At 45.9% G+C, this 9102-nt stretch overlaps 1 long non-coding RNA gene across 1 annotated transcript in view; it reads right to left on the bottom strand.

Moving 5' to 3' along the window:
• Positions 1 to 204: 204 nt before the first annotated feature.
• The window catches only part of LOC125115022 (uncharacterized), a 92500-nt gene continuing 83602 nt past the window's right edge, over positions 205 to 9102 (bottom strand). The window contains exon 3 of the long non-coding RNA XR_007131961.1: positions 205 to 376. This is a non-coding gene — a long non-coding RNA (uncharacterized LOC125115022). The remainder of the gene's footprint in view (positions 377 to 9102) is intronic.

Below are 9102 nucleotides of genomic sequence, written 5' to 3'. Positions count from 1 at the left end.
TGGATATGTAGTCTATTATTTTCTATTCTCTCACACAGTCTACTGAGTCAAATGCTAATCTCTCCTGGAAACACCACAGACACAACCAGAAATGATGTTCAGCCAAAGACCTGGGCACCGGCGACCCAGCCAAGGTGACGCGTACAATTAGCCATCACAAAGCTTAACGTCAGGAGCACGTTAGGAAGATTACGGTACCTTTGCAAGAGGTTGTGTGTTCTTCCATCATCTCTTCTTTCCAATGTCCGCTTCTCTGGCTCAGCTGAGCCCCCCACACCGTCTCACCAGCAGGCTGCAGCTCTCTCCATCAGTTCGTCTCCGCCTTGGGCCGCCGAACATGCAATGCACTCTTTTCCCTCTGCCGGTGGAGTGGGGTCTGAGGAGAAAGAAGAGAGAAACACTTATGGTCCATGTGCACTATTTCAATGGGAGGGCATTGCTCTTTCATTAGAAAAAAAAAAAGAGTAATAAAAACATTCACACTTTTTTTTTTTAAACTTGCTGCATATGGAAGTTCCCAGGCCAGGGACTGAATCCAGACCACGCTGTGACCTACACCATAGCTGCAGCAACACTGGATCCTTTAACCCGCTGTGCTGAGTGGGAGATTGAGCCTGAGCTTCCACAACAACCTGAGCCGAAGTGGGATTCTTCACCCACCGCCACAGTGGGAACTCCAACATTTTCACCTTTAATCTAGGAATCTCACTTAATGTAAGTACAGGATTAAAAAAAAAAAAACAAGGAAGAGCCAAAACTAGGAATACTACCACACTGCAAAGCTGATAGCAATTTATAGTCCAACGACATGTAATCAATAATTTAAAATACAGTGAATACTTCTAAGCAAAATACATATAATACAGTACTAGGTAGCTTTGGAAAAAAAACATGTAATAAGACTAAGATGAAACCTGAGAAAATTGTTACGTTATAATGTTAAGTAAAAAGGCTGGTTATAACTATGTAAAAACGCATTAGCCGGGGGTGGGAAAGATCTAGAATAAAGACAAATTTTAGAAACTGCATAAGACATAAGACATAAAACCCATGAAACTTCATGGGATGTGTTTTCTTTGGTTCTGAAAACTTTCTCTAATGTTGTCACATTGGTTTTGCAATCACAAATAAAGAGAACTACCACCACCAGGCAGTATAACACGGCTATTTTTAGGTACTGAAACACTGAATGAAATGCACTTGAATGGCCATGGCATGGCTGCCAGGCTCTGGACTGGAGGCCAAGGAGCCTGGTGCCTCCAGCTGGCTTGTCCGCCATGAGAGCCTTCTCCCACCTGTAGGCATCTGGAGCGCGTGAGAGACAGAGCCCAGCAGACAGTGTGGGTTTGTGCCTGTGAGTCGGCTGTGTCAAAATACATTGTCTTCACGCCTTTATGCCTCCTAGTGCCGAGACACACAGTTCCTTCCTGGCAACTTGCTCAAAGCTTTTGCTTTTGTTGTTTCCCAAATATGGATTTCATCCAGGAATGAGGAGTTTCTCGTGACCCATGGGACACCAGCCGGCTCTGTTCCAAGTATGCGTCTGAGGAGCGATGCTATTCTTGTTTGCCGTTCCAGAGTCTGCATCCCGTGATGCAGTCGAGAAAACCGTCCAAGGACCAGAGCCCACTGTGACCATGCGTGTGAGACACGGATCCAGGTGTCGCTCCAAGAAGTGGCTCTGAGCAAGGGGTGGACCGAAGGCCGGCGCTCCAAGCCCAGCCAACCCACTCAAGACCATGTGGCTCAGACTCCGAGCACCAAGCGGAGGTGGGAAGGATCGGAAAGTTCTGCAGTCCTGCCTCCTGCACTTTGCACAAACCCTCCCATCCTCCCACCCCCATGAAGCTGTCGGCCAGCTTCGGCTGGACCACTGCAGTGATAACAAACGTCTCTGAGGCCAGCAGACGTCAGCATCACCTTCCATACCATGTGCTGCCTCACAGGGAGCCCTGCCTCGAAGCCCCATCACACAGGAACGCCTCCTCCGTGCCCAGCACTGTCCTAAACATTCTGCTTCTGATTTCATCCTTAGGATAATTTTGGGAGGTGGATGCTAAGATTACCCCAACTGACAGATGAGGACACTGAGTCCAGATCATTTAAGCAACCTGTCTGAGGTCAAGGTCAACAGCTGCTAAGAGGGATACTGGAACTCCATCCCAGCCTGCCTGACTCCAGAGGCTGAGCTCTTAGCCCTGCTGTGCTGCCCACTGAGTTTACACCCACCCATAAGACCTGCTTCTGCCTTCTGGAGTCAGACCAAAAAAGGTGGCGTGACTCCCCCTCTACACGCAAAGTATTCAAATATCTGAATGTTGTCTTTCTACCATCCTTCCCTAAGCCCTCAGCACACCAAACCCTTATCTGCTCGGTCTCCCCACGTCACAGCTCAAATGGGCTCCACCAATCAGGATCTCATTTGTTTTCATACCTAGAATTATTTCCCCCCGGGGGCCTCTGCCGGCCAGGTCTGCGGAGGATCAACCAGATGTATATTCCTCTGTCCCCTTTATTTTGAGCCTCCACAGGGGATCGGAGGGTCTGACATCATCCAGAAAGGATGTTAGTGCCTTAGAGCAGAATTTCTCAATCTGATTTTCAGAGAAGACTGGCTTTTTCATTTCCCCAGAGACTTAACAGAACTACTGAGTGAGGAGCGGAAAAAACTGAGTAATAATTTGCACGGCTCCCAGGCAGGAAAGAAGCCACTGCAGTCTCCACCTTCCCCACCGCCTTGTTAAGCCCTGGCTCTTGACAGAAGCAGAAGGGGTGGCTGCATCGACTGCACAGATTGCCAGGTGCTGCTGATAAACCTCTGACCTACTAGTAGGAGTCTCTCTGCGAGAACTGAGTTTATATTACCCGTGGCGAGAAACAACGTGAAGGAAAATAAAAGCCAGCAACCAATCAGGATGGACAGTTGGCTCATCAGGAAGGATGCTGGCCAAGAGGATGCAGTGTTTCTCCCAACTTAATGCTAGCCAGCACAGACCTTCTAATGAGGGAGTTTGGTCAACACTTGGAGAAACGACGCTTAGTAGAATTTTTAAATTTCCACAATTTTTCACACACCATGAGAAAAGAAAATAGAGTTCACATCCAAAATATTGTTTTGGTATCGCTCTCTTTTCTCCCTTCCTCTGTCTCATCTTATAGCCTCCTTTCCGTTTCCCCTGTGTTCTAAACTTACATGATGATAGGTCTTTTTGTCTTTAAGATCCATTGAGATAGATACTGAGTGTGCCTTTTCAGTCTGGAAACGAATACAACCTCAGATGTGGGAAATGTTACTGAAATATTTCTTCCAGAAATTCCTTCATCCATTTTTCCTGTCCTCTGTTATTCTTTCTTTCTTTCTTTCTTTCTTTTTTTTTTTTTTTGGTGGGTGGGGCAAGACCATGGGATGTGGAAGTTCCCCGGCCAGGGATCGAACCTGTGCCACAGCAGTGACAATGCCAGATCCTCTAACTCCCTGTCCTCCATTGTTCTTAACCCTATCAGACTGATTCCCCACGTTTCTGGTTTAATTTTTTTCTCTCTTTGTGAGGAGTCTTTCAACATCATCTTCCAAAAATCTATGCTGAGTTTTTCTTCTTCCGGCATATTGGTAACTCCCCCAAACTTTCGCTTTCTCATCTAATATTGCTTTTTTAGCATCCTGTTTCTGCTTCCCAGTACAGTATTTTCTCTTGTGTCTCTACGGACATAAATAACAGGGTTTTTCAGGTGCGCCTCTCCTGCCAGGGCTGTTTTGGCTTCCTCGGAGAGTTTTCTTTCTGCTCGTCCACGTCCCTCATGGGACAGGATGTCTTCAGGTCTTTTTTGATCCCTGGCACTGAGGTCCTGCTAAGCTAACGGGACTCTGTGTGTCTGGGCAGAGGGTTTGACGGAGGCGATCTGGTTAGGTCGTTTTGTTTAGAGAGTCCCAGTGACTGGCTTCAGAATACCTTTCCTCCTGGTCAATCCATGTTCCTGAGACATGACCTTGCTCCCTGCTTCCTGGAAGTGCAGCCTGACTCAGCCTTCCGCAAGCCAAGAGGAGGAAGGAAGCTAAGGGGTCTGATCATTCGACAGATGGGTCCTATTCCGTCCCCTATCTTCAGTAAGCTACCCTATCCACAGCTGTTTCTAGACTCTCTGAGTCCAGAATCTCTCTGGTTCATCTCTCCGAGAAGGAGACCTCCACCCTTCTTCCAGGATGTTGGATGATGTCACCTGGCAGCAGAGATTGGGGCGGGGCGGGGGGGGGGGGGGGAGTCTTGTCTGCCCTTTTTTTTTTTTTTTTTTTGGTCATACCCATGGCATGCGGAAGTCCCCAGGCCAGGGATCAAACCCTCATCACAGCAGTGACGTGAGCCATAGCAGTAATAATGCCAGATCCTTAACTGCTAGGCCACCGAGGAACGCCTTTAACCGAACCTTATACAGAACTTTCAACTCTATCTCCCATTTTCAGCTTCCCCTGCATTCCAACTTTTGGGTGGGTCTGGAACCTCCAATTCTGAGATGCTGAAGCTTCTCAGGGCTAATGGTCTCTCTCCTAGGTTTCCTCCAGTTGTGAGCTCAGGGTTCAGAGGTCTCTGTCCTGGCAAAACTGCTACCACCCATTTGCTCTCCAGCTTTTAAAAGTGTTAGTATGGCTATTTCCTCTCCCAGTTTCTTTGTTCTTCAGGTTCCTGCCTTTTTGACCCTTGTGTTTTTATTTCTGAGGGAGCTCAGGAGGAAAATGTGATTTAAAAACACGTTCCACCTGACTATGTAACAAGAAGCATCAAGCATCCAGTCAAGCCTTTGCTTCCTCCTTCCTGTCGACAACTCACAGGAAGAAAACGGCACTGGTGGTAGCTCGCAGGCAAGGGAATTAGAATGAGAGGCACTCAGACCTTTCTCTATATATCCCCTTGGATGTTTTTCGCCATGTGCAAAAACTACCTTTGCAAAACCAATTAACCAATATAACAAAAACAAAACAAAAAACCTTCTGTGGACATCTTCTCTCTATGGCTAGCATACGTTAGGAAAGAGTATTATTGTCACTGCCCAGCTTGCTGCAAAGACATAACTTCAAATCACATGATTTACAATATGCATAATGTGTACAGTTTCCTTCAACCTTGAATCGAGGTTGGGGGAACGTTATTGATCACCAAGGGCTGTCAGTGGTCAGCATCCGAGCGTGGCCAACATCTTGGTTGATATCCAAGTGCGACCTCTCTTGGTTAAGGACCAGTGTCTGACCTGGCGGCAGCCACTCCTGACCCTCCCTGAGGCTGATTGCACCACACTCTGCGGTCCCTAGCAGGGCTCTCCAAGTAATGACTGGGTCAATAAAAGTGATATCTTCCATGACAAGAGTTCTCAGTAATCAACTGGGGGAAATGTTGAGCACATCTTTCTCCTACATGACACACACTGGCCAAGGCTTAACTGATACTCAGCATCTCAGATGGTCTCACGCCATGATGAGGTCAAGGTCACCTGACTTACTAATGAGAGAACACTGACAGATGAGTGGCCCCATGGGTTGTCCACCAAGAACCTACAAACACAGGAGTGTCTTCTAAGGAAGGAATCTTGCCAGTAGTTTGTTTTGCTTTCTCTTGGTGAGCATGAGATTTGTCATTACTTTTGCATCTGGTTTTACAAGATTCTCAGCAATGGTGTGACTTGTACCTGCTTTTTTTTTTTTGCTATCAGAGATGCAGCCTCTGTAATGTCAGCCTTCCCCCCACCAACACACACTTTTAGAAATAAGATCCACATACCACCAGACTGGAATATATTCATCTGTGCTTGTTCTTTGAAATTTCAACCCGTTTAGTGAAAGGTCATAGGCTTTGTTTGCAAATGACACAAAACCTTTGATGGCTTCACACCACTCCTTGGAACAGATCTCAGGGCACAGAGATTGGAGTCCAGTGGCTGCCTGGCCAATAAAACTCTACTTTCAGAGAGTCACCATCAATCGTACTTCCTGCCCACCTTTTCCTTTTTCAGTGGCCTGCCCTAAATTACTGAATTCCTAGAGTTTGGTTACTACTTATTTTTCTAACATTATGCTGAGACCTATAGTATTTCTCTCATTAGTTTCATTCCTGTTTTTAAATAACCTTTTCTAAGAATAGCTTGAGATTTACAGAAAATTTGCGAAGATTATACAGTTTCCATGTACTGCACACCCAATTTCCCCTACTGCCAACATCTTACGTCGCTGCGGTACATTTGGCAGAGCTAATGAACCAGTATTTACTCATAATTGTTAACTAAGTACACACTTTATTCAGACTTCCTTGTGTAATTTGCCACATTACACTTAGTTGTCATCTCTCCTTAGGCTCCTCTTGTCTGTAGCAAGTTTCTCAGACTTTGCTTGTCTTTGGTGACCTTGACAATCTGAAGGCGTGCCAATCAGGTGTTTCGTAGGCTGTCCCTCCGTTGGAGATGGTTTGATGTGATGCGTTTGCGGGAAGGAGGCCACAGAGGTAAAGGGCTATTCCCATCATACCATACAAAGAACCCATGCTTTTGACATGACTTACGACTGAGCTGTTACCCCTGATCATCTAGCGAGGCAGAGTTTCCACTGCAGAGAGAGGTTCCTTTCCTTTCCATGCTCTACTCTTTAGAAGGAAGGCACGAAGCACAGCCCATGCCTAGAATGTGGGAACTTGTGCGCCGCCTCCTTTTATGTAAGTTACCCACATAAATTTTTTTCTGCACAAAAGATCGTCTGTCCCCTCCTAATTATCTACTTCTTCAACCACTTACTTATATCAGAACCAACTCATGGATATTTATTTTATACTTTGAGTGATAACACAATACTCCTTTAATTATTTTTCACTCAAATTGTTCCAGCTTTGGCCATGGGGAGCTCTTTTATTTGGCTCCCGTCCTTTTGACATACCCAATTTCATTGTGGTTTCTTTGAGCAATTCCTTATTTTCTGGCTCTGCAGGATACTGCGGGATCACTGTGTGTGTGTGTGTGTGTGTGTGTGTAGCAAAAGCATATTTGCTGCAGCTTAGAAGCAGCCATTTCTTCAAGGAGCCTTCATTCCTTGTGTTGGGTAGTGGTATTAGAAACCAAGATATGGGTACTGAGAGTGCTCAAGGTTTCCAGGATTCCAGTGCCATCATTTCCAGGATTCTCACCTGGCAGAGGGGAAAAACATGTCTGCACACTAAATTACGCATATATATAACCATTTCTATATGTATCCAAATGTCAACATATCAAACTAAACACGATGTCTCAAACTCTAATCAACGCCACGTGGATCATTCTAGCACCTTCCTCTTGCTCGTCTATAGTCTCCCATCCCAGAGGGGAAAATCTTGGCTCCCACCATCCACCATCCATTTACTTAACTGTTCAGTTCCGGTGTACATGTATAATGGTGACAGAATTGTGTGTCTGTACCCTTTACCAACGAGAATACAGCGTTTATATACAACGTCTTTTGCCTTTAATCTTACAGATTCCACTAATTCTCAGTTAAAGTGAACACCCATTCCCCTCACCTGACCTTCAAACTCACTGACATGTCCATCTGCTGTGTCAAGTTCACTGATGAACTTATCATTCCTATTAGAGTGTTTTTATTTCCAGCATTTTCCTTCTATTTTTTCCTTAAAATTTCCAATTATAGCTGTTTTAGATTCCTTATCTGATAATTCATTCCAGAGCCTGGTTTTCATGATCATTTTGTCGCTTCAGACAGTATTTTTTCGTGTCCTTTGGCTTTTTTGAAAGCCAGACATGTCATATCAGGTAGTTTCAGCCAAGGTGAGCAGACTTTGTAGGTTTTGTTAACCTGGATTGGAGTGCTGGGCTATGTGCAGTGTTGAGTTTTAGGCACTGGGGGCTTAAAACTCCTCTAGGGTTCTTGTTTGTCATCTCTGCTCTTGGCTATGTACGGTCTGCGTCTTGTGGTGGTAACCCATGTCTTGTTTGTCATCTCTGCTCTTGGCTATGTACAGACTGGGTCTTGTGGCTCTAACCCATGGCTACTGTGCTGGAGCCCTACTGTGGTGGGCAGAAGGATGTAGGGAGAGGAGAAGGCACTGTGTTGTCTCCCAGTGACATCTCTGCCTCTGGGGTCCTGCCTGGGGGTGTGGTCTTCACAGGTTTCTCTATTCCTCTTCCTATAGCATAGCATCCCCTCCACCCCCGCTCCTCCCCTCCTGCCCACATATGAAAGTTACTCTGTCTCCCTGGACATATGTGACTCTCTAAGGCTTCAGGATGCCAGTTTGCCCTGGAGACCTCAGCTCCTTGATGGATCCAAGGAAAGTCACCCATCCCTTTAGTTGTCAATCTTTTTCTTATTTTAAGGATGACAGTGACAATTTCCAGACTCTTTATATATGAGAGCTAAAACTGGAAGCCCCTTTATACTATTTTTATACCTCAATGAATCACCATGAGTCACTAACCCACTTTTGTGTGTCTGGGATAAACACAACATAACATGACTGCAGAAGGCAAAGCAATGAATGTAAACACAGTTGTCCCTCAGCATTTGTGGAGGACTGGCTCCAGGACCCCCTCACCCCCACCCCCCACCAGGACACCCAAATCTGCGGATGTTCAGGTCTCTTATGCGAAATGGCATAATATTTGATATAACCTACGCCTACCTTCCCATACACTTTAAATCATCTCTAGATCCTTTCTTTGTTTTTGGCTGTTCCATGGCATGTGGAGTCCGTGGGCAAGGGATTAGACCAAGCCACAGTTGTAACCTATGCCACAGCTGCAGCAACACTGAATACTTAACCCCTGCGCCAGGCTGGGGATTGAACCTGTGTCCCAGCGCTCTGGAGGCACTGCCGACCCCACTGCCACCGCGGGACTCCAAATCGTCTCCAGATTCTTATGACACCTTCTACAAGGTAAAAGTTAGGTAAATAGTTGCTGGCATGCAGCAAATTCAAGTTTTGCTTTTTGGAAGTTTCTGGAATATCTTTTCAAGTATTTTCGACCTGTGGTTGGTTGACTCTGCAGCTGCAGAAGCCATGGATACAGAAAGCTGAGTGTAATCACAAACGCTCTGAGATTGTAGTGGCGGGATAAGTTTGCGACTGGCGTTTTAGC

The sequence above is a fragment of the Phacochoerus africanus genome, chromosome 14 (genome assembly GCF_016906955.1).
Source record: "Phacochoerus africanus isolate WHEZ1 chromosome 14, ROS_Pafr_v1, whole genome shotgun sequence".
NCBI classification, from domain to species: Eukaryota; Metazoa; Chordata; class Mammalia; order Artiodactyla; family Suidae; genus Phacochoerus; species Phacochoerus africanus.
This window is presented reverse-complemented; position numbering and strand designations above follow the sequence as displayed.